The sequence below is a fragment of the Aegilops tauschii genome, unplaced genomic scaffold (assembly GCF_002575655.3).
Source record: "Aegilops tauschii subsp. strangulata cultivar AL8/78 unplaced genomic scaffold, Aet v6.0 ptg000763l_obj, whole genome shotgun sequence".
NCBI classification, from domain to species: domain Eukaryota; kingdom Viridiplantae; phylum Streptophyta; class Magnoliopsida; order Poales; family Poaceae; genus Aegilops; species Aegilops tauschii.
The window spans coordinates 15,325-23,224 of NW_027332992.1; the positions used below are offsets into that span (position 1 = coordinate 15,325).

The window sequence follows — 7,900 nt, forward strand, 5'->3', positions numbered from 1 at the left end:
TTATCCGAGCAGCTTGCAAATGGAGTCCTGAACTAGCCGCAGCTTGTGAAGTATGGAAGGCGATCAAATTCGAGTTCGAGCCGGTAGATACTATTGATTAACTAGATAAAACTAAAGATAAAGAAGGTATAAATAAAAAAGAAACGAAATAAAAAGAGAAAAAAATCAGTTATGAAATGCAGTAATTCTTCTTTATTCTTCTAATTGATTGCAATTAAACTCGGCTCAATCTTTTTTAGAAAAAAAAAAGATTGAGCCGAATAAAAATAGATCATGATATGATCATGAGACTTGACAAATCGAGATTCGTCTATTCTATATATCTAGAATATATATATTAAGGTATAATACAATAAAGAAATACAAATAAAATAATAAAATAATAAAATATAGTATTATCAATTGTATGCGCTTCTAGAGAAGTATGTATGCAGGAAGTAAATTCTAACCGCTTTCTTTTGAATCCAATTTCAAATTAGATTAGAAAGATAGAAAGGCCATGAGGATGGGAAAATCAAAATAAAATCTTTTTAATTAGTTCTCCTTTTTTGGAATTTTCTTATTATCCTTTCATTTTTTTTACAGAATATTTTTCAAACTAAAAATAAAAAATACAATACAATAGTCAATATTCCTTATAATAGATATACTTAATTATATCATAAGAATCTTAAGATATTTTTCGACTAGATAGAAATAGTAAATTTGAATTGAGACACCTATTCCATGACGGATTTAAACTTACCTTCTATTTTCGTGCCTTTAGTAGGCTTAGTATTTCCGGCAATTGCAATGACTTCTTTATTTCTTTATGTGCAAAAAAATAAGATTGTCTAGTATTTTTTAGTGTAAGTAATATAATATGGTAGGGTATGTGGCTTTTTCTACACACACTTTCTACACACAAATGAAAAACGGTTATGGATGCGGATATAGGCTACGAGCATAAATGCATGAATATGCAGAGCCAGGTATAGCGAGTTTTATTTTATTTATTTTAATTGAATCAACGAATATTTTTTGAATAGAAAGTCAATGTATCTAACCTATTATTTCACAGGAGTACTAGTTGCTGAAGGCGATTTCAGAATCAAAAAAAGTAAAGTCAAAATTATTTAGCTTATTCTCTCAATTTCAATCGACCGCTGCTGGATTTAGTATATCTAATATGAATTGGCGATCAGAACACATATGGGTAGAACTTCTAAAAGGTTCTCGAAAAAGGGGTAATTTTTTCTGGGCCTGTATTCTTTTTCTAGGTTCACTAGGATTCTTATCGGTTGGGATTTCCAGTTATCTTGGTAAGAATATTATATCTATACTTCCATCTCAAGAAATTCTTTTTTTTCCGCAGGGGGTCGTGATGTCTTTCTACGGAATCGCAGGCCTATTCATTAGCTCCTACTTGTGGTGTACTATTTTGTGGAATGTAGGTAGTGGTTATGACCGATTCGATAGAAAAGAGGGAATAGTGTGCATTTTTCGTTGGGGATTCCCTGGAATAAAACGTCGCGTCTTCCTTCGATTCCTTATGCGGGATATCCAATCAATTAGAATTCAGGTTAAAGAGGGTCTTTATCCTCGTCGTATTCTTTATATGGAAATCCGGGGCCAGGGGATCATTCCCTTGACTCGTACTGATGATCAATTTTTTACTCCACGAGAAATTGAACAAAAAGCTGCCGAATTGGCCTATTTCTTGCGCGTACCAATTGAAGTATTTTGAGGTATCTTTTTTGAACTGAGTTGAATGAAGAAAAGAAGAATTGGAAGAAGAAAAGTTTTCTCAACACGGGGAGGAAGTCCCTTCTAAATTGGATTTGTTATTGTAAGGGGATTTTTAAGTATTTATCTAAAGGAAGGAACAAACGAGGATAAGAGAAATTTGCTTTTAATTTTTTTTTATCCAAGTGAGATATATCGCATACTATTCTTCTTTTTTCATCCGAAAGGGCTTTTTTTTTATTCTATTTCACTATTTCATTCCATCTAGATCTAAGAAAGAACCCAATGCACTGAAATTCCACTACTAACTAATATACAAAAAAGAAGAATAGATACAGGGTATCAAACCTATATAGTTTTTGCTTCAAAGAAATAGAAATATCATGAAATAGAAATATCATCATATAGAGTCAGGGAATGGAATAGAGTCAGCGAATGAAGCATATTCATTAACAACTCCATTTACGGATCAAAAATGAAAAAAAAGAAAGCATTGCCTTCTTTACTATATCTTGTATTTATCGTACTTTTGCCTTGGGGGGTCTCTTCCTCATTTAACAAATGTCTGGAACTTTGGATTAAGAATTGGTGGAATACCAGGCAATCCGAAACTCTCTTAACTGATATTCAAGAGAAAAGGATTCTAGAAAGATTCATAGAATTAGAAGAACTTTCTCTCTTGGACGAGATGATAAAAGGGAAACTAAAGACACATGTACAAAAACCTCCTACAGGAATACACAAGGAAATAATACAATGGGTCAAAATAAATAATGAGGATCATCTCCATACCATTTTGCATTTCTCGACAAATATAATCTGTTTGGCTATTCTAAGTGGTTCTTTTTTTCTGGGTAAAGAGGAACTTGTCATTTTGAATTCTTGGGTTCAGGAATTCTTCTATAATTTAAATGACTCAATAAAAGCTTTTTTTATTCTTTTAGTTACTGATTTTTTTGTTGGATTTCACTCCACCCGTGGTTGGGAACTAGTAATTCGTTGGGTCTACAACGATTTTGGATGGGCTCCTAACGAGCTTATTTTCACTATTTTTGTTTGTAGTTTTCCAGTAATTCTAGATACATGTTTGAAATTTTGGGTCTTTTTTTGTTTAAATCGTCTATCTCCTTCGCTTGTAGTCATTTATCATTCAATTAGTGAAGCATAAATTCATTTGATCTCCCGATATTAATATTAATCAAATTAGCAAGCATCTTTTTTTAGAAAGAAAGCCCTTTTCCATTTTAGCAAAATTCTTTCTATTTATACCTACTTTAAGGTATTCATCATTGCAGTACAACTGTTGCAGTAGAATGACAACAGATTCGTGTATAGGGAACTAGATTAGCTTAGCTACCTATCTAATTTATTGTAGAAATTCTGGGATCTGCGATTGGACATGGAAAATAGAAATACTTTTTCTTGGGTAAAGGAACAGATAACTCGATCGATTTCTGTAGCGATCATGATATACGTAATAACTCGGACATCTATTTCAAATGCATATCCCATTTTTGCGCAGCAGGGTTATGAAAACCCACGAGAAGCAACTGGACGAATTGTATGTGCCAATTGCCATTTAGCTAGCAAGCCCGTCGATATTGAAGTTCCCCAAGCTGTGCTTCCCGATACTGTATTTGAAGCAGTTCTTCGAATTCCTTATGATATGCAATTGAAACAAGTTCTTGCTAATGGAAAAAAGGGAGGGTTGAATGTAGGTGCTGTTCTTATTTTGCCCGAGGGATTCGAATTAGCGCCGCCCGATCGTATTTCCCCTGAGTTAAAAGAAAAGATAGGAAATCTTGCTTTTCAGAGTTATCGTCCCGATAAAAAAAACATTCTTGTGATAGGCCCTGTTCCCGGTAAGAAATATAGTGAAATTGTCTTTCCCATTCTTTCCCCTGATCCTGCTACGAAGAAAGATGCTCATTTCTTAAAATATCCCATATATGTAGGGGGAAACCGAGGAAGAGGACAGATCTATCCTGATGGTAGCAAGAGTAACAATACAGTCTATAATGCTACGTCAACAGGTATAGTAAGAAAAATACTACGTAAAGAAAAGGGGGGGTATGAAATATCCATAGTTGATGCATCAGATGGACGCCAAGTGATTGATATTATACCTCCCGGACCAGAACTTCTTGTTTCAGAGGGGGAATCCATCAAGCTTGATCAACCATTAACAAGCAATCCTAATGTGGGAGGTTTTGGTCAGGGGGACGCAGAAATCGTGCTTCAGGATCCATTACGTGTCCAAGGCCTTTTGTTCTTCTTCGCATCCGTTATTTTGGCACAAGTTTTTTTGGTTCTCAAAAAGAAACAGTTTGAAAAGGTTCAATTGTACGAAATGAATTTCTAGGTCCCGGGATTTCTTACCATCAAGTTGGTAAAAAGCCTCGATTTATTGGCAATTGCTAGAATTATCTATGATCTATTTTGGAAATCCTTTTTTTGTTTAGACTGCTTTTTGTTTATGAGATGTCTGGAATTCCTTATTTATATCCCATGCAAAAGAAGAGAATCCAAGGCAAAGGCGAGAACAATAAAATTAAAATTTCTTCCTTTTCGGAGGGATTGCAGGTCTTCTTAATCGTCTATTCGGCACAAGAAAAAGGCTTTTTCTTGTGCCGATTCTTCTTGTATCAAAATAAGAATCCTTTTTCTTCCTAATTCGTCAAAGATTACTATTTCTTCTTTATTCGGGTCTGTCTCTTGGACCTCTTTTTCTTTTGCTTAGGTTTAGCCGAGGTAGTGGACAAACAGAGGGGAAGAAAATATGGCGGGGGAAAAATTTCTTGTGATTGTGAGCAAATTGCTTGGCTTGTTTAATTAAGTTCAACTTCAAATTTACAGAAATTTTGCAAAAAAAAAGTAAACTCTTCCATTGAAGGTTTTTTTTATTTTTAGGCTAGTTGAATAGTTTTGATTAAGGTTTTATTAGTTTATTACTCGAAACTAAATCAAGGATTTTCAGGATACTTCCTTCGTGGAATAAGATATTGGATCCTCGAGTGATCTCTTTTTCTTGTTGCTTCATAAGAGTGAATCGAATAGATTCAATTCGCGTTATAAGAGTAAAAATTCCGCGGGTCCTTTCCGCTCTAATCAGATAAAGGGGGGTAAGGACCCGCTAAGCTCCTACTTTTTCATGTTTACAATCTGGTCCCTCCGATTACTATAGAGATGAACCCAATCCAGAATATGAACCATAAAAGAAAACACCTACTAAACCAATCACAGCAATACCAGCTACAGTACCTATCAGCCAAAGAGGAATTCTTCCAGTAGTATCGGCCATTTCCCCTACTTTCCTCCACATTTTATCAATTGGTCATGCTAGAGACAAAAACAGTCATGGGTAGTTATAAGGATGGTATCCTTCCAAATGGGATAAGAGAATTCTTATTAGTCTCTTTCTTTCTCTCAATTGAAGAAGTAATTGGAAAATAAAACAGCAAGTACAAAAATGAGTAATAAACCCCAGTATAGACTGGTACGATTCAATTCAACATTTTGTTCATTCGGGTTTGATTGTGTCATAGTTCTATAGTTGGAATTTGTTTTATCGTTGGATGAACTGCATTGCTGATATTGATCCCAAGAAAAAAACAGTAGGTACAGCTAGTCCGTGAATAGCCAGCCATCGCACTGTAAAAATAGGATAGGTTCGATCTATGGTCATTGAGGGCCTCCTAAAAGGATCTACTAAATTCATCGAGTTGTTCTAAAGAATCAAAACGGTCGGTTATTAACGGAATTCCTTGTCGGCTTTCCGTGAAATACTCGTTTGGCCTAGGACTTCCAAACACGTCATAAGCTAAACCCGTACTGACAAATAACCAACCCGCAATGAATAGGGAAGGTATAGTAATGCTATGAATAACCCAGTATCGAATACTGGTAATAATATCAGCAAAAGAACGTTCTCCCGTGCTTCCAGACATGCTGAACTCCCAAAATTTTTGTACATTCAAAAAAGGAATTGATTCCGTAAAAGATGGGATCGACCAGTAAATAGAAAATTACTGATATTTCATCCTTGTGAGATTGTCAATTTTGTACCAAAGGTGTATTTTGAGTATACCGAATTAGTATAGCTATCCTTCCTATGGCACAGCAATCTGGTTTTGCCTGGTTCCGAAACATAATTACTTTTTTATTTTTTTTGTCTATAGGTAAGCTATATGTTATTCAAGGCATCAATAGAAAACCCCATTTTTGTAGGTTCTACTTACTTTTCATTGGCTTCGGAATATATAGAGTAATTCGGAATAGCAGCCAAAATCTTGGGAAAATCTAAGTTAATGATCAATAGGTTTGGATAAATAATTTAGGAAGGATATTCTCATACTGACACAATACAAGGACAAGTATATGTGAAATCTATCCTTTCATAATTCGTAATTCATCCTTGTATTGTTTGTTGGATTAGGTCTAACTTTCTTGACCAAACTGCGAGCGCGGAACTTTACGAGATGAAATAGGGAAAGACAGAAGATAGAATAGAACTTAAAAGGATAATTGAAGTGACTCGTCTTCGAATCTACTTTGGTTGGAGTTCGAAAAAGGAATAAAAATAAAGTAAATTCAAGGAAGAGCTTTCTTTTTTTTTTTAACAGCCCCTTGGCAGGTCGTGGAATGCTTTTGTTCTCCTCTTATTCCATATGGAATACAATCAGTTAAAATAAGAAGGAATAGGGGAATATTCGATCGTTCACTCCAAAACGAGGGTCCTATTGAAAAAGAAATTATCCAAAATAGAAAGAAGTTTTTTTTTCAAATTCAATTGTTTATTTATCTCTTATTCAAAAATTTCCCTGAAAATTGAATGAAAAAATGAAATTCAATGGGGTTAGATGATCTAGTTCTTAATATTATTACTTTACTCAATTGACAAATTCCACAACAAATCTCTTGATTCGGAATTAGGGACTCATGTATCATCTGATGAATCCACTTTCTTTTACACTTCTGTATCTTACTCTACCTTGTTTTTTAGTATTATCTAAAATAACTGATGAATTCTGAATTTTCCATAACTTAGGTAAATGCTTTACCAACATATGTAGTGTAGTAAAAAAAAATAAATGGAATTTAACTCTTTCATGCTTACTTTAACTAGTTATTTTGGTTTTCTACTGGCTGCTTTAACTATAACCCCAGCTCTATTTATTGGCTTGAACAAGATACGCCTTATTTGAATTGACTGAATAATTATAATTCAGAAAAGAAAAATCTTTCTTTGGGATTCCTGGCATTCTACGACTCTTTTCCAGACTAATTAGGAATTCTTTTCTTGGTCATTGAGATTCGTGGATAATTTAGAGTACTATTTAGGGATAGATCGTACCTCTTTTTTTATCCCCTCGAACAAATCGAAATGATTGAAGTTTTTCTATTTGGAATCGTCTTAGGCCTAATTCCTATTACTTTAGCGGGATTATTCGTGACTGCGTATTTGCAATACAGGCGTGGGGATCAGTTGGATCTTTGATTGAGTCATTTTTTTTTGATTGACCTCCTCCAGACCAGAGAGGAGGTCAAATTGAAATTGGAGTTACAATTCAATTTTGTTAAGTTATTTTACTCTGCTTCGACATAAAATAGATGGAATCACGCTCTGTAGGATTTGAACCTACGACATCGGGTTTTGGAGACCCGCGTTCTACCGAACTGAACTAAGAGCGCTTTCATTCATTCAAAAAGAAAATCTTTTTCTATTCCTAATGTATCTCACGTACGTATAGTCTCCACAAATTCAAGTTATACCCACTTTACTTTAATTGATCTCGTCGCTACTGCCTATAAAGAAGAAAGAAGTAATAGGTAGGGATGACAGGATTTGAACCTGTGACATTTTGTACCCAAAACAAACGCGCTACCAAGCTGCGCTACATCCCTTTTCCAAATTAAATTGTTGTACAATGCCATTGTACACAATTCCTGTCTTCTTTTCCACATCATAATTTTCTTCTTCTTTCTATTTTCTTCTTCTTTCTTTCTCTATCTATATATAGAACCCTCGTGTCATTTCTTCTTTTTGGTCTCATATAATTAAGGAATTATATACATATAAAATCCAATATAATTTCGCCTATAAAAGAAGGATTACTTTTCCTTGCTAATATATAGGAAGAAGGGGTCATCTTTTTCTTTTTTAGGGATAGGAAAA

General features: G+C 34.3%; 2 non-coding genes across 2 annotated transcripts; both read right to left on the reverse strand.

Moving 5' to 3' along the window:
- Positions 1-7,342: 7,342 nt before the first annotated feature.
- On the reverse strand, positions 7,343-7,416 carry TRNAW-CCA (transfer RNA tryptophan (anticodon CCA)). The gene has a single exon. It is a non-coding gene; the product is annotated as a tRNA-Trp (tRNA).
- A 139-nt stretch (positions 7,417-7,555) lies between these two features.
- Positions 7,556-7,629, reverse strand: TRNAP-UGG (transfer RNA proline (anticodon UGG)). Its single transcript has one exon. It is a non-coding gene; the product is annotated as a tRNA-Pro (tRNA).
- Positions 7,630-7,900: the final 271 nt, after the last annotated feature.